The sequence below is a fragment of the Choloepus didactylus genome, chromosome 11, assembly GCF_015220235.1.
Source record: "Choloepus didactylus isolate mChoDid1 chromosome 11, mChoDid1.pri, whole genome shotgun sequence".
NCBI lineage: Eukaryota > Metazoa > Chordata > Mammalia > Pilosa > Megalonychidae > Choloepus > Choloepus didactylus.
This window is the reverse complement of record NC_051317.1, coordinates 65,468,815-65,495,146: the sequence shown is the minus strand read 5'-3', so window position 1 is coordinate 65,495,146 and position 26,332 is coordinate 65,468,815.

Here is a 26,332-nt window from a genome sequence, read left to right as displayed (position 1 = left end):
ATGCAGGCACACACCTCACACTGCCCCTGACCCCTTCCCTCGGTCTCTCTTATGTTTTATTTCCACAACATTTTCTTGTTTCCCAACGCCTCTCTATATACCTCTTTCTCCCATATGAACTCAGAGAAAAATCTATAAGATATAAAGTTGAGTGGGGGACTTGGAAAATCGGCAAACCCAGTGCTTTTCAATTTTTTTTAATCAAGCATCTTATCATTGAACACAACTTATTTGTAAGCTGTACTAGACAGTTACGACTGCAACAATGCCGTGTAACAAACCACCCCAAAGTGGCTTATACCAGCATTTAGTCTCATGCTCACAGATTGGCAGGTTGCCTAGAAGCTGATCTAAGTGGGGCTCGGCTGGGGCATCTCAGCTTCAGACCACAGGTTGGGTTTACTGGGTTTACAGAACACATTATTCACTTCCTCCTTGTACCAGTGTCTACCGGGGACCCATTCTTATAGCAAATAGAAGAGGACAAGAGGCAAGCTATTTACAGCCTCTACCACACAAGCACATTGAAAGCCTCTACTCACATCACATCCTCTCACAGTCCACTGGCTAAAAGTCACGTGGCCAAGCCCAAAGTCAGCGGAACAGAAAAGTGCAGTCTGCTGTAAGGAAGAGAGGAAAGGGGGTGATTATTTGCTGACCAATATTCCAATCTCTCACAGAAACCAAATGAGAGAAACAGACATAAGTAGATCTTTGCTAGTTGAACAAAGGGATAAGAGGAACTTAGACATCATGCTCTTCCCTCCCCCAAATTCCCAACGAGTCCCCTGGCAACCCCCAAGTCTTCAAAGAGCACAGCATGAAATCCAAAGCAATCTTCCCATTTTACAGATAACTGAGTTACAAATAATTATAATAACTTATCCACAATCAGACCACAAATGAGAGGACCCTTTCTACAAGTTTTCAAATCTGATGACAAAAGGTCATTTTCCAGTTTCCAGCCATAGTTATAGATTTGTGTAAATTGCTTGCAGCTGGAAAAATGTTCACACATCAGATAGCATAGTAAACAGAGAAAGAAGAGGGAATGAAGAATAAAATTATGACTACCAAACTACTCATTTCACAGGACAAAATTCAGAATCAACTTCTTCCATTCCCACCACCCAACCATGATTTGATGTAGGTTAGAGCAGGGACAAACAAAACGGGAGAGAACATAGTTGAGCTAAATTCTAAATGCATCTTTGATGAAGAAAATTTCATCTTTCTTCATGAAAGAATAAAAATGAGATTATGGGTCCATTTGTTGATAATGAAGTCATTCAAAGCCAGAGTTTTAGGCAGAGGGTGGAAGCTTTCACAAGAGCATAATTCACGAGTGCTAGAGGTACTAGAGGAGTGCCCAGGTCTAAGAATGTTGGCCACCAGAAACCTATTAGGTCACGCTAGAGGATTTAGCAAAAACAGACATCAGAAATAGAGGGGAGGACCAACATCAAGAAACATAGCCATTTAAAGAGAAGGCAGAGTGAAGCTAGAGGCACACCCAGATCAGCTGGAGGTTAAGCCCAAGTGAATGGTCCATTATGGACAAGGTAGACCAGGTGTTTCCAGTCTTACCCAGCCCACCATTCCAAAGTCAAGGATTGGTACAAGAGATGGGCTCCCTCAGTGGTTGGGGTGGCTGTGGGGGAAAGAGGGTACCAAAACACCCTAACTTCTGTGGGTGAGATGAAACCGCTTGGCTAATTACCTTGATCTGAGAGTATAAAGGGCTCCCTTATGGAGTCCTTTGGCAGGCTCCTCAGCTCAGCTCTAGTTACCCTTGCCTCTCAAAGCTTGAAATCTTAGAAGTGAGTATAAGGCACAGGCCAGTCAAGGTATTAAAGTTTTTAGTTGATGAACTCTACATGAGAACCCCAGTGGTGTGGTGATGTTGTGCTGTGTTACAAGAGCTAAACAGGATCTGCCTTTCCCAGAGTCACCTCACTGTAGGGTTCTGGATTAGGTTTGGACACACGAAGCATTTGTACAAGATTTAGAAGGCAGAAGTAAAGCAGAAACCATTACATTCAGAAGGTTGCATTAGGGTGCGAGGTACAACTGCAGCTCACGCACATTGTCTCTGATCTGTTGGCTCACCTTGCTGGTGTGGGTAGCTGGGCCTGCAGGATCTCCAGCTCCCACTGGATCTCCTAAAGCTATTCTGAGTCCTGGTCCAAATGCATGTGCGTCTCTACAATGATGGGCACTAGCTTTTCCCTCAGGTCATCCATGTTACCAATGTAGGAGGCTGTGAGAATCAGACACAGGCTCCAGTCTGTCCTGATGGGTTCCAGTTCTTGCTCTCCCCTGCTTCACATCCAGCTTTCTGTCCCATCTGTAGGCCCTGCTCCCCTGCAGAAAATTCAGGCCCAACACCAGATACGGAGGCTAGACTTCTCCACTAGTTTTCATAATTGTATAAGGTCTAATCCTTGTAAGTCTCATTTCATGGCACTCGGGATAGCTCTGCTTTCATGATCAAAAGCTGACTGATACAACCAGCTATTCTCATTGCCTTAGCAAATGAAACAAAGACCCTTCTGTCTTAGCTTCCCATATGGTCCCTCTGGTCAGAAAATTGATGTTCTCCAGCCTTCTGCCTTCTTGATTGAACATTTATCACCACTATCACCACCATCTCCATCACCATCACCATCTCCATCACCACCACCACCACCATCACCATCTCCATCACCACCATCCACCATCACCATCTCCATCACTGCCACCACCATCCACCATCTCCATCACCACCACCACCATCCACCACCACCATCACCACCACTTCCATTACTATGCCACCAACACCAGTACCACCACTGCTGCCATCACCCCTACTTTATCTCCTTTAATTCTCACAGCAGTGTTATCAGCCAGATAAGATTATTCCCATTTTATAAATGAGAAACTAAGGCCCAGCAAGATTAAGTAACTTGTCAGCAGCTGAGGAGAGATTTTAACCCAGGTCCAAACCCCCTGTTCTTTCACTACACCACACAGCCTCTGAAACTGTGTTTAACGGAGCAAAAAAGGGTAGTGGTCAATCTGCAAAAAGGACAGAAAGAAGCAAACTGTGCTGATCAGAAAGGAGGCAGAGAAAAACGGTAGTTAGAAGGCATCAGGAGGACAAAAAAGGGATGGGCTCAGAAAAGATCCTCAGAGCAGAGATCAGGGAATCCCGCCAACCACTTGGGTGGCAGTGCTGACCCAAAGCCTGCCTGAGGCTCCCAGAGAAAGTGGCCTTGATCCTGCTGAGCTGTAATGGAAAACTCACCCACTGCATGGAGGATAGAAATCAGGGTTCTAACTAGTCCCAGAAGGAAGGGCCAGTGAGTTAAAAGGAAAGAGGGTCACAAATTACCATAGGAATCGTCTGCAGTGCCTACTGGACACCTCAGCCCGAGTGGCTCTCTACTCTGGCTGCACAGTAGAATCACCAGTGGAGCTTTAAAACTAACCAATGCTTGGGCCCCATCCTCAAAACTTCTATTGTATTTGAATGCTCCCGGTTCATCTTCATAAGAAGGAAGGATTGAGAAACAATATTTTAAACCAGTGTATCTCTTAGCTGATTTCCTTCCATCTGAGCATCCAAAATTCCCTCACACTCTAGTATGATTTAGTTGGGCTCTCGAACTAAGGGACCCTGGGTGCTAGATGGTGGTAAAGTGGATAAGTGAAAATACTTTCCAGAATGGAGTAAAAGATGAGACTAATTTTAAATCAAGGAATTGATCTGCTTTTTGTCTGGGAGTAATGAATTAACCTACAGGCTGGAGCAGTAAGAAAAGGAATGCAAACTGGAGGAGACCCCTCAGATTGGGTAAGAGGGCTGCTCTTTTCCCAGCCTAGGGGTGACATTGCCTTATTTTCTACAGACTTAATGGGATAAAAGATACTATACACGACAATGATAATTGCTAGCATTTGCTGAACATTTATTATGTGCCGGGTACCGTGCTAAGTTCTTTATATGTATTAACTCTTCCAATTCTCAAGATGGACTACAACGTCAACTCCCCTTGTAATTTCCAGGCTGCCAACCTACCCCTAAGATCTCAGACTTGCCAGCCCCACAGTCAGGTGAGCCAGTTACACAAAATAAATCTCTGTACACACACACACACACACACACACACACACACTCTCACACACACACAACCCTGTCAGTTCTGTTCTCTGGAGAATCCTGATACAGATTTTGGTATGATACAGATATGGTGGTTCCTAACATCTTCCCCATTATACAGATGAAGAAACTGAAGCCCAGAAGGAATAAGGGACTTGCCTGAGTTCACATGTATATGTGGGCTGGGATTTTTATCCCAAGACTATGGCTTCAGAGTCCACACTCCTAACACTATACCATGCCCCATCCCAACCCCCGTGGGTCCTGGGTAGGTATTACTGTCTCCATTTTACAGGTAGGCAGACTGAGGCTAAGCAACTTTCTCTAGCTAATGCATCTTCTCAGTACCACAGCCTGGATTTGGAACCTCACAGTTGGAATAAACCATAGGGGCTTAGGAACCGTTTGGCCTAGAGGCAGAGATATGCTTCTAAATGCCCAGCTCTTCAACACCACCCCATCCTTCACTCTCAGAGGCTACATGGAAGTCACATGCTATAATCCTTCAATATAAATACATTTTAAAAAATCTACCCAAGATCCAAACCAACATTGCATGTGTGCAAAGTCTGAAAATGTCACAAAATTAGAAGGAAAGGGTGATTCCACCATGCTCTAGGTTGAGCAAACAGCTCAAATTATTTGTTTCAAACATTTTGCAATTGGCAAGACCCAAACCACATTTTTCCAAGCATTCCCTTCCCCACCCCACCCCCTCAAACTGCCCCACTTTACATTGTAAGCCCATGTGTATTTCCCCAAAAATGTAATCCATATGTCTCTGATGCGTTTACACTTAACTCATCAAATTGTTGTGTGCTAAGAGTTGTCTGCTGCCCGTGAAGCCTTCCGAGACTGTCTGCAAAGCCTTCTAAAGGCACTTTCAGCCTCTTTTCTTAGAAACAGGAAGCTACGTTTAGCCAAGGGCAAATGAAATTGAAAATGTTGGCAGTGAGTGGAAAGAGGTCCTGGAACCAAAAAGTTTGTTCTTGTTCTCAGCATGGCAGAAAAGCAAGGAGGGTCCTCCTGGAGGTGGTGTATCAGGGTCCTGGAAACTTGCTCTCGGTGCTACACCAAGCCCAGGATTGGGCCCAGTTTTTTTGTTTTTTTTTTTCAGCCATGTTTGCAGTCCCTCTGCCACGGCTGCTGAGGTGGCCCAGGGATGTAATGCAGAGCAAGCTGCAATTCCCTGGCCTGGGTCATCGGTGATCCTGATGGTATCAACTGCCGTGGTGGAACTAAACCCAGCATACTGGGTTTCTACCTCAGCAGCTAAAGATCTTGCAAGTTCTGCGTTTTTATCTGCCTTAAAAACAAACAAACAAAAACAAAAAACAAAAACAAAACATGTACACATACAGGCAACCAAGCAAACATTTCTCAAAACACGCCATTACATCTGAGATGGTTTAACTCATCCATGTTTTCTGGCTTTAGTAAAAGGTCCTACTTTTGATTTTTTTTTTAATTGCTTAAATTCAGCTAACTGTATGTCCCCTGGGAAAACTGATCTATGTAAATGTGATTTAACTAAAGTGGTTTTAGCAATTCACATGTGTTTTACATTTTCTAATCATCCTAAACTCTGTACGTGGAGAGCAGACTGAAAAATGATGGTGGTCTCATTTCAAAGTCACTTTTCATACATTTTATCTCCCAAGAATGCTGAATGATGACTGGAGAAAATCTCACTTCCTATTTCCAGACAATCAGAAGCTGGTATTTATGGAAACTCTGGAAGTGTGTGAAATTGACTGCATGGCTGGATAACCAAAGGAGGACAGCAACTCTTTAAGATGTCTACATTCTTCAAATTGGCCAAAACTTTAGTAAAGATACATTTTAAGTATTCAATTTCCCAGATTAAATTAAATTCAACAAACAGTTAAGACCTGCCTACTGTATTAGCTTTCTATTGTTGCATAACAAATTACAATTGCCACAACCTTAGTGGCTTAATAAATGTGTGCTGTACACATTTATTATCTTGAAGTTTCCATGGGTCAGGAGTCTGGCTGGTTCCTCTATTCAGGGTATCATAAGGTTGCAATTAAGGAGTTGATGGGGCTGAAATCCCCTCTGAAGATCTGACTGGAGAAGAATCCAGGCTCATTCGGGTTGTTGGAAGAATTCATTTCCATGGGCTGTAGGACTGAGCTCCCCATTCTTTTGCTAGTCATTGGCTGGGAACTGCTCTCAACTCCTAGAGGCCACACTCAGGCCCTTGCTGGGTGGCGCCCTCCACAGGCCTTCTTACAGGATGGCACCTGACTTCAAAGCCAGCAGGGGAATCTCTTCCTTCAGATAAGGCCCTCAGTAAAATGTCCCTTTTGATTAATTTGAAATCAATGTATTTTGGATCTTAATTACATATGCAAAAATCCCTTTACCTTTGTCATAGAGCATAACCTAACCAGGAGAATGACATCCATCATTCAAGGAGAGGGGATTTTACAGGGTGTGCACTCCAGGGAGCGGGAATCTTGGGGCCATCTTAGAATTCTGCCTGCTACACCTGCTATATGCACGGGTCTGCTGATCTACCTTATATATCCTATCTTTAAGAACTTTACAGCCAAATGGGGGCGTGGACATGCAATAAATATTCCATAGGATTTGTTCTATAATAGTCAATGTTCAGAAATAGCACAAAGGCCGTATCATAGGAACTAAGTTTTGTAGGAGGAATAAGAGTTCATCAGGCAAGCAACTATGAGGGGATGTGGGTTAAGTAGGGTTAGTTTCAAATAATATGGTGTGATTAACAATTACAAGTAATTTGATTTTGCTAAAAATTCCACAAATGTGCTGAGAATTTTTATTTACTTTGTTTTGAATTATCTTCTTAAAAAAAATTAGTCACCTTCAAGCCTGGTTGATGGACCATGTATCTGTATGTGTGATATGTTGCATGTGACTCATCATCTTACAACAAATTATGAGAATACCACTGAAGGGGAGAAGTGTAATAAATTAACACATGTAAGCAAATGTGCATCTGGGTTTCCTCTGGAATGCGTGGACTTTTTACCATCAGAAATTGCCCTTGAAATAATGTTTCGTTCCAGAGGGTGGAAATGAGTCCATAGCTGCAAGCATAATGTTCTAGTTTGCTAATGCTGCAGAATGCAAAACACCAGAGACGGATTGGCTTTTACGAAAAGGGGGTTTATTTGGCTACACAGTTACAGTCTTAAGGCCATAAAGTGTCCAAGGTAACACATCAGTAATCGGGTACCTTCACTGGAGGATGGCCAATGGCATCCGGAAAACCTCTGTTAGCTGGGAAGGCACGTGGCTGGCGTCTGCTCCAAAGTTCTGGTTTCAAAATGGCATTCTCTCAGGACGTTCCACTCTAGCAAGCTTGCTCCTCTTCAAAACGTCACTCACAGCTGCACTGAGTTCCTTCTCTTTGAGTCAGCTCATTTATATGGCTCCACTGATCAAGGCCCACCCTGAATGGGTGGGGCCAGGACTCCATGGGAATACCTCATCAGAGTCATCACCCACAGCTGGGTGGGGCACATTCCAAGCAAATCTAATCAGCACCAAAGATTACTCTGCCCCACAAGATTACATCAAAGATAATGGCGTTTGGGGGACACAATACATTCAAACTGGCACACATAACAACAGGAAAAGCCAAAGAGATTTCTGCATCCCTGACTGCAAAGAATAGCAGTCAAACTTGGAGATGAAGCCAGGCAAATCCTAGCTTCTGAGATGACATGTGTTGAACTGCACCACATATCTTGCCATTTTCATAAGTTGAAACAGGATTCACTTTTGAAGCTTGAAATCTTCTGACTCTTCCACCACAATATATAAATATAAGCCAGAAAGAAAGTGCCTCTGAAAACCCCAGTGGTTTTTACAACAATTGCAAAATAACTCTTGAGTCGCTAGGAAGATAAAAATACCAACAAAAACTCAACCATCTTGCAGGCGGTTTGGGTTCACATGCTTCCCTTCCATGGCCAATGGTCTGACTGTGGGATATTTTCTTTTTGCTGACATCTGCTCAGGTTGTCTGTCTCTCTATGGCAATCCTGATGGGCCACATGGCAGAAGGGAAAGCACTTTGGATAAGACATTAGGAGACCTGAGTTCCAGTCTCAATTCAATCTGTTCTTTCATTTACCTAGGATTGTTGGAGGACAAGTGAGTTTTTCACTTATTGATTAAGTGGGTGTTCCAGATAACTGAAAACTTTTACTATCCACAAAGACAGCTCTTTGGAGTCTGTTGTTTCTAAGGACCAATACCACTCATCTCTTGACATCTCTTGGTACTGCCCTCACAGTGTGTGCAATATTGCAAGAGTGCAATGCTAAGCTTGGCAAATTTCAGATTTTGGCTCAAGAGCAAGTACTATAGCCCCCTTTCTTTACTCTATTTTCTCCCCACCTTTATCTCCTAGTTCCTGGGGCTATGAAGATTAGAAGGATCTTTCCTTAGAATCAAAAGCTGTTGCTTCTGCCTTTTGCACTCTGAGGAAAAAAAAATCAATAGTCACTGTGCAATTTCATTATATATATAAAAAAGTAGCAAGATTAGATCAACTCAAAATCCACATCAAGGAAAGAGAATTTTTTCCAACTCCCTTGAGATCTTTCCTTCTTGGACTGTATGGCCTGTACATCACTGACTAGGAAGTGTTGTACAGAGGCGCATTAAATGCCCCCCACAACTCAAAATACCTCTCCTTCTTATCCCAATACAATGCCTGACACCCTTGCAATATTGACCTCTTTAGATTAAGATGCTGAGGCAGTAATGGGAACTAATTGTCATCTAAGAAAATAAGATAACTCCAACTTGCCCACATTGACCAGAGGGCCAAAAAAGAAAACGTATAAGGTAGACCTTGCAAGAAGAAAATGGAGAGGGGCATGATAACTGTGGACCCACAGGAGGTGTGGCAAAGGACAACGTGGGAAGGACCAGGCACTGAAGATAACTTTGGTTATGCCAAACTTTCTCCAGAGCCAGCACTTGCTATGGTAAGAAACTAATCTGGAGTAAAGTGATAAATTATTCCATACAAAATCATCAAATCTTAATTCTTTTTAAAAGTTGAAGCATGTGCGTTTTGAAGCCCCATGATTCAAAGCACTCTTTTCACATTTATTTAATCACCTAATAAAAGCAGACTTCAGACTTGCTCTCCTCATTAAGCCCAATTTATTGGTGTTTGAAATGTATCGACTTACTAGCATGTGATTGCCCTAATTATGCTGGAACCTCCAAGGCCAAGGAATTCTACTGATGAAAATAATCCTTCCCTAATATTTCCTTTCTGACTGGTGATAGCAAAGAAAGAAAGAAAAAAAAAAACAAAAAACCACATTTTGATGCAAACTAGGAAGGGCTTTCTTAGCTACTATCGTATCAATCTTGCCTTTTTAACTTTTCTCATAGAAAGTCAATTTCTTGTATAAATCCCTTCTTTAGGTCATTTTGGAAATGGCTTAACATATCTCACCAATGAGAAGGCCCAGAGAAGACGCAGGAGGGAGGAGAGAGGAATCGATGACAATCTTCAATATCTATTATTTAATGACAAGCAGCTCGACCCTCCTCAATAGAACATTTGAATAAATGCCTCAGTCTTGAAGTTGATGGAAATAACTCTGTCTCCCATCATAATGTGGTTTCAATAAGCAGATATTTCTGAGGTGAGGGGGGAGGACAAGGAGATGTCAAAACATGAACATAAAAAAACCTAACATTGCAAAGCTTACAAAACACATATTGCTACAAGTTGGAGTCAGTCCCAATGCCCAGGTGTTTCATAGATTTCCCATGTTACTTCTGTGCCTCTCCCAAGCACTGTCAACTACAGCTTGTTCTGTGCCCTTGGACAAGTCACTCCTTGCCTCTGAGGCTCATTTCTCATTGGTACAAAAAAAAGGGGCCCTCTACAGTCCATCATGATCTATCGAGTTCTTAAATCCAAGCCATGAAATTGCCCCGAATCTCCCATGGGGCCGTGCTTTGGTGCCTTCTTTCTTTATGACAACACTATTCCCCGAGACCTCTCAGGGTAGCACATTTTTGATTTTTCAAAATACCATGTTCAGAATGCCAAGAGAGAAGCTCTCCAGATACATGTTTGGGATGACTCAGGGAAATGGTTGAAGGCCAACTATCTGCTAAATGGACCTTCTCAATACAGTCATGTAGAATGGCCCAGAGCATGGGGTGGTTTTGGCCCTCAGAGGATATTTGCCAATGTCTGAAGACACTTTTGTTTGTTATAGCTTGGAGGAGTGGTGAATGTGCTACTGGCATCTAGTTAGCAAAGGCCAGAGATGCCACTAAACATCCTACAGTGCATAGGATAGCCCCCCATATTAAGGAATTATCTGGCCCAAGATGTCAATCATTCTGAGGTTGAGAAACACTGTTCTGGCTCCAAACAGCCAGTGGTGTGGTGTAGCCAGCTCCCACCAGCTCACCAGAGTCAACTGTGTGCATCTCTTCCCAGCTTCACAGTCCTGAGGTCATTTTGGTAGCCTGAAACAGCCATGGTGGGAGAATTTAAACCATGGAAATCAGTCTCTATTGAAACCCACTGTGGCCAAATATGAAGCTTCCCTTCTATATTATTATTATTACAAATCTAGGCCAGTTTATTTCTGAGAGCTGGTTGTTAAACATTTACCAGCGTACCACTGCTCAGAATCTACACTCAGAACAACTGATTCAAAACCCCAAAGTGCTTTCAGAAAGAGTGCTGTACTGTAGGGAAACCAATGATGATTTTACCCTTGGCCAAGGAATCTGACCTCATAGCATTACCATGAAAACAGTGACCAAGAGGAAGGGAACAGCACACAGCGCGGGTAGGTATTTGAAGACTCTCATGTCTTGTTGGCTTGTGTGCTTACTCATCTATACCCTGCCTCCTTCCAAAGAGCATTTGAGGTGACAGTTTAGGAAATAAACAACAGGCTTGTTTATTAAACACCTCAAAGGAAAGGCATGATGGATTCAATGCATTTAATTTTGAAAACTTGACATAGAAAAATAAATATCATCACACAACACATGCAGAGCCTGAGGAGGAGGTGAGTCCATGATTCTGCAGCTGGATGGTTGGACAGAGAGATGCATTTCCCAGAAGGCACCAGAAGTCACCAAAGTCGGATTCCACCAGAACCCCCCGAGAACCATGTGGTCTCCTCTCGCCTTCCAGAGCTTCGCACAGAAGATGGACGCCCTGCAGAAACTCAAGCCATATTGGGGAGAAACCCTTTACTGCGTTTGCTCTTTATTGCTGTCTTGATATTTGCCTCTGGTTGCTATGGCAAAATCTGGCATTGGAATTTTTCTGGGAACAAATAGGAAATAGCTGAGGGGGGAGATTCAAGACCCTACGCACATTTAGGTTTGGTTATAAACACTCAGAGTGAAACAAAGTGTTGACTCATTAAACCCAAAACAACCCCCCCAAAAATTTTAATCCCCATTCAAAAACTCCAACTTTGTTCCAGAGGTGACGAGCTAGAAAGCTATTTGTTCTTGCAAACGAGGTCCCAGCAGAATGAACTAGCAGGGTGGAGTACTGACCACTTGGGGTACTGGTCACATGCTGCTTTCAGCACGTCTGATTTCTGGAGCTGGAAGCGTTAACCCCACACAGCAGAAATTTTCCGTGTGCAGGAGTTGATTATTTTGTCCAGCGTCATTGAAGAGAGCTCCACGGCTGTAGCCATTCAAAGGACAGCTCCAACGGTCTGGAAAATCTTGCAAGGGCGTGCGGGCCTGTGACAGACCTTGAACCCAGATGTTCTGGGAGTCTTTTTGTTTTTGTCTATCTTTCTCTAGGACTCTTATATCTGAAATTTTGTTCCTGAGTCCCTTCCTTTTCACCTGAGCCTAAATTAATCTCACAGTTCACATCCACTGGGTTGTCTCCTAGAGCCACCCTTATACATGGGAGGAAGCAGCCACCACCCTTGCAGAGTGATTTGAAGACAGTGGGAAACTTGTCTCCACCCGGTATGGGCTGGCCAGTCTGACTGGGTGTCCAGAGCACAGAAGGCCACTGTCAAAGGACAAAGGCTACTTGGAGAGGTCTTGGAGAATTAGCATTTTAATCCTTTAAGTGGCCATCTGGCCCCAACCTGTTTTTCCCATCCTACCCCCTAAAGCTCCCCCAAATCCTCCTCTGCTCCAGTTAGGCTTATACTTCAATTGTATTCACCACAGCTGCCTCAAAAATAATTATAAAGATGCATTACCAGATAAAGTAATTTTTACTTATCAGAATTCCTCTATAAGAGAACATAAAATTTGTTTGGAAGAAAAATACTTTGATAAGCCACTTGGGGAGGAGAGGTGAGATATCAAGGATATGTTCAAATAGTAAACAGGGGTCATTGAACTACTACTGCTAAAAGAAGAAGGAAGGAAAACAGAATGGGCTGGGTCTATGTGTAGGGAGTCAAAGAGGTAATGACAACAAGACTAACTATTTCTCTAGTAGTTAGTATTGTGTGCTGTTCTAAGCTCTTTCCGTGTGCCAACTCATTTTACTCTTACAACAACCCTAGGAGTTACTAATGTTATCTCCATTTTACAGATGGGGAAACAAAGGCCCAGAGAGGTTCGGTAACTTGCCTAGGGTCACCTGGCTAGTGAATGGTGGAGTAATGATGGTCTGACTCTAGAATCTCTGCTTTGAAACACTCTACTCAATGGCCTCAGTAGCTAAGCCTTCAGTCACAGCTGAAGAAGGGCAGTGAACCAGAAGACTCCAAGGAATTTCATCAAACGAAGAAGCCCCCAGGTTGAGACGTACCATTATTATATGTACCACTTCAAAAGGAAAAATGGTGCCAATTATACTATGATACACCATCACAGTAAGACACATTCTGATTTATCAAAAATTTAAATCTGGAAAAGACACATCTTAGAAATGACGAAATAAGTTATTGAAGGGGGATTGTGAACCTGTTTGCTATGGGGTGTGCAATGAAACTTCTCTTTCATCTCCCCTTTGAAATCTTCACTAAAGTCTACATTTCTCACTAATGATTTTGTGCATGTAGATTCTTGGGGGGAGATGGTGGCAAAGAAACACCCATAGAAGAGACAAGTGTGTGTGTGTGTGTGTGTGTGGACTGATATAAGGCAAAAACAATTAAAACAAGCTCAAAATTTATTTATCCTACACTTAGTTACACAAAGAAAAGGTACTTATTTTCTATAACTGACAAATCTTTCTCCTGAGCCTCTCAACTTTCTAAGAAGATAAGGAAAATTAAATTTTTTCCAATCCAATAATTTAAACAATCTCCTAGGTATTTCAATCTTTTGCTTTTCTTCCCCATCCCTTTCTCTGTTCCTCTCCAGGATGGCATGTGAGAGAAGAGTTACTTTACCTCGTGGTGGTAGGAGAGAGGAGGTGTATCCGTGATCCACACAATTCACATGTGCAAGCCCTACACCATCCTCCAACTCCTCTGGTTTCCATCCTGGAAGGGCTCAATGCTGAAGCCTGTAGCTGATCAATATCTGCCATGTGTTTTCTTGGCCAGGGCTTGGTCATTCTCCCTGCTGACTCAGCTCCACTTCGGTCCTTAGAGGAGCTTTATGTCGTCCTGAAGCCTGAATATATCCCCTACTTGATCTCCATCTGGGAGAATCCCCATGGTGGGGACCCCCTGGTAAGTTTATCAGCCATGTTGCTCACAGCATTCTTGCCCAATGAGCTGGGATGTACATCCCAATGTCATCCCATCGTACAGCCCCCTCCAGCCACTACACTTCAATGAAGTTGGCATATTAAATAAGCCACTCACTATCCTAGATCTAATTACTGATTTCTGAGAGGTACCACCTACAGGCAGTTACCCGTACCAGAAAGCAATAATCACCTGAAGGGGCAACACAAACAGACCTGCAATTACCACTAACTAAATCAACAAAGATCATTATCATCTACTGAACAAACACATCAGCATGTGCTCTGGTCCTAGCTGATGCTCAATAAATTTCCAGCTTAGTTCCTGATTTTAAACTGAAGTTCCCTGATGGCAGGGATAGCATCTATCTTACTTATCATTATATCTGCATGCAGAAGAAGCATTTAATAAATATTTCTCAGATGCACATTAACAAGGGGGAAGAGTAAGCGATTGACATTGAAGTTTGATTTGTCTAAGGCAGTAGTTCTCAACTAGGGGCATTTTGCCCACAGGGAGTATTTGGCAATGTCTGGAAACATTTTTGGCTATAACAACTGAGGAGGGGGTGCTCCTGGCATCTAGCAGGTAGAGGCCAGAGATGCCACTAAATATCCTATAATGCACAGGACAGCTCCCACAATGAAGAATCGGCCTGCCCAAAATGCTGAGAACACCAAGGTCAAGCCTACGGAAAATAAGAGCTAGAGACTGTGGTGCTGATAAATGTTTAACACGTGGTTCTCCAGGGAAGGGAGGAGCCCTGATTTGTAGGGTTCACCAATTTCCATGGTGTAAATATTCCAACCATGCTGATTTCAAGCATGGGATGTCACTGAATGCAGAGTTGGGAAGAGAAGCACACTAGCACCCTCTTACATAGTATTCTCACTATACATTTGTAATAGAAGTAAATAACCTCAAAAGCGTAGGTAATAGTAAAATAATGAGGAAGTGAAGAGTTTAAGTATTATTACCTATGTTTTTTAATAAATTTACTTTAATTGTAAAGTTATATACTTAATTTTTAATAGTGGCTATGTTTAACTACTGGCTTCCCAGATTCCTGAAAATTTGACAATTGGCTCTTGTGAATCAGTAAAAGTCAGTTCCACCACATATCCCTGGCTAGCAAAAACAAAACAGCATGGTAGTGGCACAAGGACAGACATATTAAACCAATGGAATCTAATCAAGAGTTCAGAAATCAATCCTCACACTTATGGCCAACTGATTTTTGACAAGGAGTGCCAAGTCCACTCAATTAGGAAAGAAGAGTCTCTTTAACAAATGGTGCTGGGAAAACCGGATGTCCATATGCAAAAGAACATGGATCCTATCTCATAACAGATAAAAAATCAACTCAAAATAGATCAAACACTTAAATACAAGAGCCAGGATCATAAAACTCCTAGAAGAAAATGTAGAGAATCATCTTCTAGATCTAGTGATAGATGGTAGTTTCTTAGACTTTACCTCAAAGCACAAGCAACAAAAGAAAAAGTAGATAAAATGAGACTTCAATAAAATAAAAAATGTTGCATTCAAGGACTTTATCATAAAAGTATAAAAAGACAACCCATACAATGGAAGAAAGTATTTGGAAACCAGGTATCCAATAAGGGTTTAATACCCAGAATGTATAAAGAAATCCTACAACTCAACAATGAAAAGACAAACAACCCAATGAAAGACTTGAATAGACATTTTCCAAAGATATACAAATGGCCAAAAAGCACATGAAAAGATGCTCAACCTCATAGCCATTAAAGAAATGCAAATTAAAATTACAGTTAAATATCATTTCACACACACTAGAGTGGCTACCATGTTTTTAAAACAGGAAAATAACAAGTGTTGGAGAGGATGTGGAGATAAAGGAAGAGTCATTCATTGCTGGTGGCAATGTAAAATGGTGCAGCCGCTTTGAAAGACAGTTTGGCGGTTCCTCAAAATGTTAAATATAAAATTACCATATGATCCAGCAATCCCACTTCTAGGTATACACCCAAAAAGCTGAAAGCAAGGACTAAAACAGATATTTGCACACCAATGTTCACAGCAGTATTATACACAATTGCAAAAAGGTGGAAGCAACCCAAGTGTCCATCAACCCAAGTTTCCAATGGATTAAAAAAATACGGTATAACTATACAATGCAATATTTTTCAGCCATGAAAAGGAAGAAAGTTCCAATACATATAACAGCATGGATGAACCTTGAAGACATCATGTTGAGTGAAATAAGCCAGACACAAAAGGACAAATATTGTATGATCTCACTAATATAAAATAATTAGAATGAGCAAATTCATAGAGTCAGAAACTAGAATACAGGTTATAAGGAGCCTGGGCAGGGAATAGGGAAGGGAGAGTTAATACTTAAATTATACAGTTTCTATTTTGGGATAATGGAAAAGTCTTGGTAATGGATAGTGATAATAGTAGCACAACAATCATGAACATAATTAACAGCACTGACATATATTTGAATGTGGCTATAAGGAGAAATTTTAGGTTGTATATATGTTACTAGAATAAACCTTTTTAAAAACCATGAGTGTACAAAGAGTGAACTCTAATGTAAACAACGGACTATAGTTAATAGTACAATTATAGTACTCCATCAATTGTAGCAAATATATTATACTAAAGCAAGGTATAAATGATAGGGTGGGTATATGGGAACTCTGTACTTTCTGCCTGATTTTTCTGCAATCCTACAACTTCTCTTATAAAAAATGCAGTAATTTAAAGCTTAAAAAATTTTTAAATATTTACACATAGGGTGTATGAGCCTCCATTTTTAAGGCTGCCAAATCCCCCTAAAATGAGGGGAGGCCCTGGGGAAGGGAAATTGTTTTATAAGGGAGGGTTTAGGAGAACCAAAATTTTTTCTTTGCTGTGAGGTGCTCAAAACAGTGTCTGGCACATAGTAAGTACTCAATAAATATTTGTTGAAAGAAAAAGGAAGGAAGGAGGGAGGGAGGAATTTGGGTTAAACCTTTCACACTTTCAGGAGCTTGTGATATGGAGTCAGAGAGGCCAGAATTCAAATCCCGACTCTACCACTCCACCTGAGAGTCCTTAGGCAAGTGATTTGACATTTCTAATTCTCAGTTTCTTCATCTAGAAAATGGGGAAGCCATGCCTATCAGATAGTGGGAACAAATGATCACTAACTACTTATATATTATCATTACTATCTTTGTTTTCATAATATACACCACCTCCTCAATCCCACTTAAGATATAAGTCATATGTTGAAGACCAACTTGTTTCAAACAACCTTTGGAAGGTTATTGCTAGTGATGTGCCCAACGAAGAGAAAGATATCCTTCATGAGCTCATTTCAGCCCCACCAACATCCCGGGATGTCCTAACCCCCATAAGGGTGCTGCCGGTTCCCACCCATACACCCTGGCACCGACCACTTCAAAACTCAGCAGCCCGATGTCCAGTGGCCAGCTCCACATTCCTTTGCATAAGAGCATTGCCAGACCTGTGGCGCCCACTTTGCCACAGCATGAGGACGAAAATGAAGGGAATTACACCCAAGAGCAGCCTTCAACCAATGAAAGATACGGGGAAGGATCCCAGAAGCGCTCTCACTCCTGTGACTGTCATGCTGCATCCCAGCGGGACCACGCTCCGGTGACCCTCAGTGACAACCTGCTTGATAACGAGCCCTCTGGCTGCCGCCTTTCTTTCCTTTCACATCCCCACTTCCCTACCCATGTTTCTTGGGATCACCTCTCAAAGAAACAACTTGCACTTGAATTTTGTGTCAGGCAGGACCTGCTTTTTGGGAAACACTAAAACAACTCTAGAATTTAGAATCTAGGCTAAATATGTTATATAGATTTGTCCAGACATACCCACGAGTATGCCCAAGTACGGCCATGCCAGTTTCTATGGCCAGTGTCCCTTTTAATTGCTCGTGCCCATGACTTACTGCTTGCTAAATATTTTGAAAATCACCTCTTTGTATTTTACCAGTTATACTACCACCACAATTACTGCTGGGAAACATGAATATTCTATAAACTAGATCCAATAGTAATTTCACCTAATAAACTAATAAATGTTAGTATTTATTATTTACATTAAATAATTTTTTCCTTCTTCCTACAATGTGTGTCATTAAAATTCAATTGTTAAGTTGAGGGGGTGGAGAATAGACAATAAAAGATCATTCGATGCCTCCACCCACATACAAAAGCCAACAAACACCACAGATTTTTTTGTTGGAAAATTTTCTGTATGTTTTAAGTGTGGTACCATGGCCCCACACACGACGTCAAAAAGGGTATCTGCTCTTAAATACTTCTGTACTTGGCTATGACTTCAAGGCTTGACAAATATGTTGTCTCCATGTTTTTATTTATTATCTCATAATCCCTTGGATGGCAACAAATTCTGAGATTCTAATAAATATAGGAAGAGCCCAATCTAAGTGTAATGTAACAAAAAAAGATGACCTAGCTCTAGGGTGGGTGAATGCCAACCCAAACAGAAGCTAAACAGGGCAGCTGTTTGCAATTAGGTACAATTAACAAGTTTTAAACACAGCATTTCTGGGAACCTCTTTGAAGTGTGTTGCTCCATGAAGGTTTTGCTTGAAAGGGGTTTCCCTAAGGGAACCCAGTCAAAATCCACAACTGAACATTTAACTTCCTTTTTTGATTTAAGCGCCAGGTAGCATTCACAATTTTCATTCATTTTCCCCAGCCATGTGTATAAACATTTGAAACATGTAGTGCAATGTCTGGGAAGGCACTTTTGCTGAAAAGAACATTTGTAAAGCCAGGCAGAAGGAAAGCAATTTTCTCTACTAAGAGAGCAAATTGTAAAATAAAATTTATTTATTCAATAGAGCATATAAGAGCATTCTCTACTCTGAAATCGAAGATCCATGAGGGCAAGAACTTTGCCTTCTTCATCACTGCATCCCTAGGACAGTGAGTGGCATACAGCAGGCCCACGATAGATATTAGTTGAATGAATGAGCAAATGAATGAATATTTACTAAATGAATTAATTATACATGTATACTTGCAAAGCACATGCAAAAGTCCCTGACCCACATACATGTGTGCATGTACAAAGACACACTCAGAGAGAGGGAGACAATTGCCTTAATTCCTCTAATTATTTTGCTGGTGCTACCTACTCAGGGATAACATGGAACTTACATCTCAGTTTCATTTTTCACAAGAAGATGGGGGGCGTAAAGTTTGGTGGAATGCACCTAGAATGGTACCTGGCACGTGGTAAACACTTAATAAATATTGGTGGACTAACGAGTGAAAAACTAAATGGTGCTTGGTTCCATAACCCTCGATCAGAAGTGGCCCTAACTTCTCAGTGCTTCATCCTTTGTGCACTTCCTAAGTCTTGCTCATTTACTTTCCTGCATGATCCTTTCATTAGCAGACATGAGGCCCAGCCACATAGGAGAGTTCTGTAAGGAGAGACAGGGGCATATCTTGCTTCCCTCCAGTCCTTGGCTCTGAGGCAGAGTCATCAGTGGCATGTTGCGGGTGAGGTAAGAAACTTATTTAAGAGATACAGATAGGAGAGCTGCCAGGAGGGAGGGATTCTAAAACTGTAACCTATTAAAGATGGTGATTCCTGAGTCCTGGCCCCAAAAGGCTCAGACTCTGTAGACAGGGCCTGGGAATCTGTATACTAATTACCATCTTTGTGATTCGGATGCAGATGATAAACTATTAGATACTAGGCTACAAGAAGGAGAAAATTTTTCATCCCAGAGTGCTTCCAAGAAAGTAATGCCCAAACCTGGTTGGTTGGTGCCAACTGGGACACCTCTTCAGGGAAGTTCTCAAACATTCTCTAAACAAGACTTTAACTTGCTTTAATTAAAAGAAAGATATCACACATATTACTTCTTTACTGCGATGGTAGAGGTCACACACACACACACACACACACACACACACACACACACCAGCATCCAAAGTGTGTTAGCTCCTCAAAATCCATAACTCACTAGTTAACAAGTGTCCTTTTTCCCTGACAGGAAGATCCAAGGTTTGAAAGTATCACAGAAACAAAGAGGAAGATAACTAGAAAAGAATTGCTGGAAATATTGACACTAAAGAAAATCAAGGAAAAGGAGCAGAGGCTCTGACATCTGGAATCAAAAAGAGATCAAAATTGTCTATGTCACATTCTCAGGACAGAAAGGAAGCCTGAAAGAGAGCTAGACTCCATTAAAGTATTGAAATGACAAGTTCCCGCAAACTGATAATTTAGGGGCAGGTAATAAATCTGTCCACCCAACAGCAAATTTCAGAGTCAATGGTGGGCTCCTTGAAGACAACCTGGAAAATCTAAGACAAATGGTCTGTTGGCATAAAGGATCTGAACAGTTTAAATCTTCGATATATCACACCTGCATAAAAGGATTCAGCTGTAAACAGAATAGCAGGACCATGTTACCTTATATCAAGATCTTTTCAGCTTGTTTAAAGGGGGCATAATTTTCCACTGGGGATGTGGTTTCTTCAGAAGTTCATGCACACACACACACACCCTCACATAGACACAGAGAAACATGCACCTTGCCTGTCTTTGCGTATGGCAGAAAAACTCTTTTTGGCAGGTTCTTAAATAATAAAAGCCTAAGTCTTTTTATACCTCCACAGGAAGCTTAAAGCTGCAGACTAGACTTAAGTTTCTGCAGTACCAACTGGTCAGACTTCCATATACTGGAATAGTGTGTGGCCCTTAGATGAAGTGGCTCAGCACGTTAATACAATGGACATCATACTGCAATTAGGAATCACAATTATGAGAGTTTTCTAGAAACATGTAAGTGACTACATGAAGTCATGATAACAGGACAAAGTAGAACACTTAACTATTCACATGAAAATTATACATGACATAAATCTGGTATAGTAATTAATTCAGGAGTTAGGGCATATACATGATGTTTCAGGAGTTTGAGTTTTTCTAATGATTTCAAATTCTGTTCAATGCCTGTTCAGTTGATGAAAGGAGAAAAACAAGTAGTAGAAAAGATAAGGAGAAAAAAAAGGGAGAGAAAGGAGGAGGAAGGGGGTAAGGAAGAAGTAGAAAGGAGGCCGAGGGAGATAAAGAAGATTTTAAAAGTTTCCTGTATTCACTGTGTTAACATCCCTGTGCTCCATCTCTGACAAAATCCTGAGTAGGTTCCTCCTGTATGAGCCACAAAAGAACCACATGAATTTAGTTCATCAAAAACAATGACCTTTTGCTGTTCATTAAATACAAGGAAGGTGTTTAGAAAAAACAGTCAATATGTCTACATCACAGACAGGCACATGTGCCACTTAGGAGAAGAGAGCTTTGACAACTAAGCAGTGGGACTGCCTGGGAGGCTCCCCAACTGCACAGGGAACTCGCTGGTTGTTTTTGGGGTACGTGGATGTTTGGCCTATTCCCAGTTGGTGGTGCAGGCAAGCAAGGCTGAGGCAGGTGTGGGCCTGGGCTTAGTGAAACATTTTGTCCAGCCATCCTAGTGGGTAAAACACAGGACCTAGGAGCTAGTATTAGGAGAAGCTTTAAAATAAGCGAGAAATGTTTTTCAATTCAATAGGCTTCCAACGATGAGATACCCAGGAGAATGGCTAGAATTAAAACAATTGACAATATCAATATCAAATGTTGGGGAGGATGTGGAGCAACTGGAACTCTCATATTATTGCTAATGAGAGTGTAAAATGATACAACCACCTTAGAAAACAGTGACTGTTTTCAATGTAATTCTACTACAGGGAATATACTTAAAAGAAATAAAGGTATATGTCCACAAAAAGACTTGTACAGCAATGTTCATGATGACATTAGTCATAATAGTTCAGGTTCGTTCCACATGTCTCCTTTCCCTGGGGCAGCTGACTACTTGGAGCACGGTTTTCTCACGGTGGAGTCCAGGAGCACAGGAGGGCAGAGGAACTTGCCATGCCTATTGGAGTCTCTTACTCAGAACTGACACAGTCACTTCTGTCCTTTCTCTGTTGGCCAAAGCAAGGCATGTGGTAAGCATTTACTGAGTGCTCTGGTTTGCTAGAGCTGCCATTATGCAAAATACCAGAAATGGATTGGCTTTTACAAAGGAGATTTATTAGGTTACAAATTTATAGTTCTATGGCCATAAAAGTGTCCAAACTACGGTATCAACAAAAGGATACTTTCACTGAAGAATGGCCAATGGCATTAGGAAAACCCATTAGCTGGGAAGGCACGTGGCTGGCATCTGCTCCAGGGTTCTGATTTCAAAATGGCTTTCTCCAAAATGTCTCTGGGCTTGTCTCTCTTAGCTTCTCCGCAGCAAACTGGGCTAGCATCTCCAAAGCGTCAGCAACTCCGAACGTCCTTCTGTCTGCATCTCCAAGCATCCGCAGGCATCTGGGCCTTGGCTTAGCACATCCTGGGGTGTTTTCATCTCTTTGCTTTCTCTGTGTGAGCTCCATTTAAAGGACTCCAGTAAACTAATCAAGACCTACCCTGAATGGGTGGGGTCATATCTCCATGGAAACATCCAATTAAGAGGTCACACTCCAATCACAAAGATTAATCAATCTGCCCCCACAAGATTGCATTAAACAATATGGCTTTTTTTCTGGGAGGCATAATAAATACGAACCGGCACACTGAGCATTTATTATAGGCCTGACTCATAACAATTTTGAGGTGGGTATCATTATTACCCCTTTCATAGGTGAGGAAACTGAGGCTTAGAGAAGTTAAGCAATTTTTCCAAGGTTCACAAATCCAGTAAATAGCAGGGATTTGAGTGCAGAGTCTGATTCCAAAGGTCCTCATACTGAACCAGGAGTTAGAAGATCCTAGTTCCAGCTTTTATTCAACTTGCACAGCCACTGCAAAAATCTGTGGGGTGAGGTAGTACATAAGTTTTTAAGTGGCTTGAACAAGCCACTTAACCTATCTGGCTTTCAGTTTCTTGTGTAAAACGAGAGTTATACTAGATCTGTAAGCTCATTTCCAGGTATAAATTTAATGCCAAATTCTGTGAACTCAGTGGAATGTTAACCATCAACATTAACCATTAACAACAGCTGTAAATGGGAAATTTGCTAATCACTAAAACAATGAGCCCCCAAATTACACCTGGATTTCAATAGGAGAAGCCATATGACATGATAAAATCTTATTATGTAGAACAGATTCCAGTTTAATTCCCATTTTTTATTAATGTTGATTTTTTCTTTTTTGATTGATCCTAAAAGCACCAAGAAAAAGTAATTCATTGTGAAATTAGAGACATTTCTCTGTTAATACAGGATTTTGCTTCAATTTTTGACTGCAAATTGCTGTTCCCATGGAAGAATTGTTACGGGGCTGGCATGTGAGTCTTTCTCTGCACTCTGCACCTTCCCCATGGAGCAAAAAGGCGACCCCCAGGAGAACTGCCTCTGGATGCTCACACAGACAAATCCCATTTCTATCAGAACAAGCACTGAAATGACCTTGTATCTACTGTTACTTAAAATAACCTAACATTTTCTGGGATACTGGTTTCCCCAAATGGACTTACAGACTTTTAGAAAACAGAGACAATTTCTACCTTTTTTATTTCCATGACCACTTGGTATTGTACTGCTTTGTAAAATGGGATGGATGGATGGATGGATGGGACAGAAGGACAGGCAAACCATCATGCTGCTCCTCTGTTAGGAATGTTCTTCCCATCCCGCTCTACCCCTGTCACCTACTTAACTCCTGTTTGTCCTTTAGTTCTCAGTGCAAGTAAGCATTGCTTCCTCAGAGAAGCTTCTCTGATCCCCAGTAAAAATCAGCTCCCTTCATTATATCCTGTAATAGCACCATGTTCCTTTCTTCAGAACATTAATCTGTGTGTATTTATGCATTCATCAGTGTGTTGCATAATGTTCATCTCCCCATCTTGGCCATAATTTCCATGAAAGTAGGGACCATGTACGAGCTAAAAAATGAACAAATAAATGAATGGGTAGGTGAATGTATGAACAGCCAGCTACAGGTTTGGAGCTTGGTTATAAAGATGTTTCTACTGTAATTATAGAACTGCAGTATTTAAGAAAAGAAAGGATCTTCCAATGGTTGATGGTGATGGTAGCACATTATTGAGTGTAATTAACAGCACAGAATTATACAGGTGAATGTGGTTAAAAGAGGAAACTTTAGGCCACATGTTACTAGAATAAAAATTAAAAGATAAAATATGGGACTACATAACACAGTGAACCCTATTGTAGACAATGGACTATAAGTAACAGTACAAGTATAAGAATGTTCTTTCATGAATTACAACAAATGTATGACACTTATACAAGGTGTTAATATAGGGTGGTATGTGGAAAAAAAACCACACCTAATGTAAACTATGGACAATAGTACTATTTTAATAATTTTTCATCAATTTTAACAAAGGAAACTACGTAAGAAACATTAGTACAATTACAAAAAAAGTGCTATTATCATATGTAACAATGTTCGGTGTATCACTATCCTGTGTTTTATGCATGATTGATCTGTAAATCCACAACACCTCTAATAGAAAAAAAATTTTTAAAAAAGAAAAGATTTTCAAGATCAAATGGTATTCACAGAGCAACTGTATCTTGTCATTTTGAAGGACCTTTGACTCTACCACAGAATATAGGAATCTCTGCATTGACCTACATAAACAAAAAGTGTAAAAATTGTGTAAGAGTTTCTTTTTTGGCGTAGATGTTAAATTCCTTGGCAAATGTCCTTTGTTGTGGTACTCTGAAACCCTGAGATGCTTAATTTAGTTCACACTAGTGCACATTTTATTCTGAAAGATTATTTTACTCATGTTTTTCCAATTAAACAATTTATAGGTCTACCTAGCTCAATGCAATCTATACTTACTAAATTATGTGAAAATATTTTCATCAAGGAAATAATTTAAAGTACACCAAAGTACTTCATTATTTAAAGCAACAGCAAGGTAATTTTTTTTTATAAAATGAAGACTTTTAAACTTTAGAATATTTGACCCCTAATGTGAATTTTATGAGTCTAGATTTTTAATCTGAGTTTTCTTAGAAAGAGACAACCTGGAAAGTTATCTCCAGTATCAGATTTCACAATGTAGAGATTCCTCAGAAAAATGACTGTAGGGCATTTTATCTTCATATACAATAATATTTGGGGATTAAATTGGTTCTCTCTAGTATGCTTAAGAAGCCAAATGGAGGCATCCCTCACATTCCTCTCTTCTGCTTCCTTCTCAGGTTAGTGCAGCTTGATGTGGTGATTCCACCCTGATGCTGTCTTAACTCAGAGCCTGACCTTGTAAGCTGACTACCGTGGTCTGTATCTGTATGTCCCTACGAGGACAGCATGTATGGCACCTGGAGAATTCACCCCTGAGCATTCTTGGACAATGAGTTCATCAGCTATTCTCCCAGCTTGACGCCAGCCACACAACTTGGAATAGGGAAGAAAAATAATGCAGCAGACACCATTAGTTGTTCCCGCATCTTCCTTGCTGGCAGAACTTTGACTGTCCAGGTAGCATAGTGCCCAGCTGCAGAAGCTGGCTCAGGGGCGGTCTACAAGCCAGTCATATCAATCCTCTTCCCCTTTTCCAGTGACTGGTCTAAGATGGGAATGTGAAAGGAAGTTGGCTGGTAGGCTGCTGGGAAAGATTTTCCTCCCAGAAAAAAAGGAGAAATGGTTGAAAGGGGATCCCTTTCCTCTCCAACTCCTCCTTCCTTCTTTTAGGGATGCTGCCAGGTAAGGACATGATTCTTGGAGTTGTAACATACCTCTTGCATCATGAAAGGAATAACACCCACATACAGAGATCAGCAGACTGGAAAGAGCTAACATGGAGTATTGAGCCACCCAGGACCTTGTGCATCCAAGTAAGCAAATAATAATTGTCTTTATGGTTAAGCCACCATTGATCCAGTTTTCGGCTACTTGTAACCAAACCTATTTCTGACACAATTAATAATATAATTGATATCTTATATCAGCATAGCACTTTGCATTCTGCAGAAACCCTTTCACTCCCATTATCTCATTTAATCCTTCCAATAATCCTGGGAAGAGAGAGTGTAACTACTACTATCCCTCACTTTACAAAAATAGACACCAAGATTTAGAAAAAAATTAGTCTTGCATAAAAATTAAAAAAGAACTGAGGGGGTGGGGGGTGGGGGGGTGAAAACCAGGACTAGAACTGATTCCAGATTCTTTGCTTTGGTCCAGGGGTTGGCAAACTACAATCCACAGGCCAAATGAATGGCTGGCAAGCCAAGAATATTTTTTACATTTTTAAACAGTTGAAGAAAAAATCAAAATAATAATAATACTTCATGACATGTGAAAAGTTTGTGACCAAAGTTGTAGTGTCCATAAATAAAGTTTTACTGGAACTCAATCATGCTCATTCATTTACAACATTGTCTACTGTAGAGCTACAATGGCAAAACTGAATAGTTTT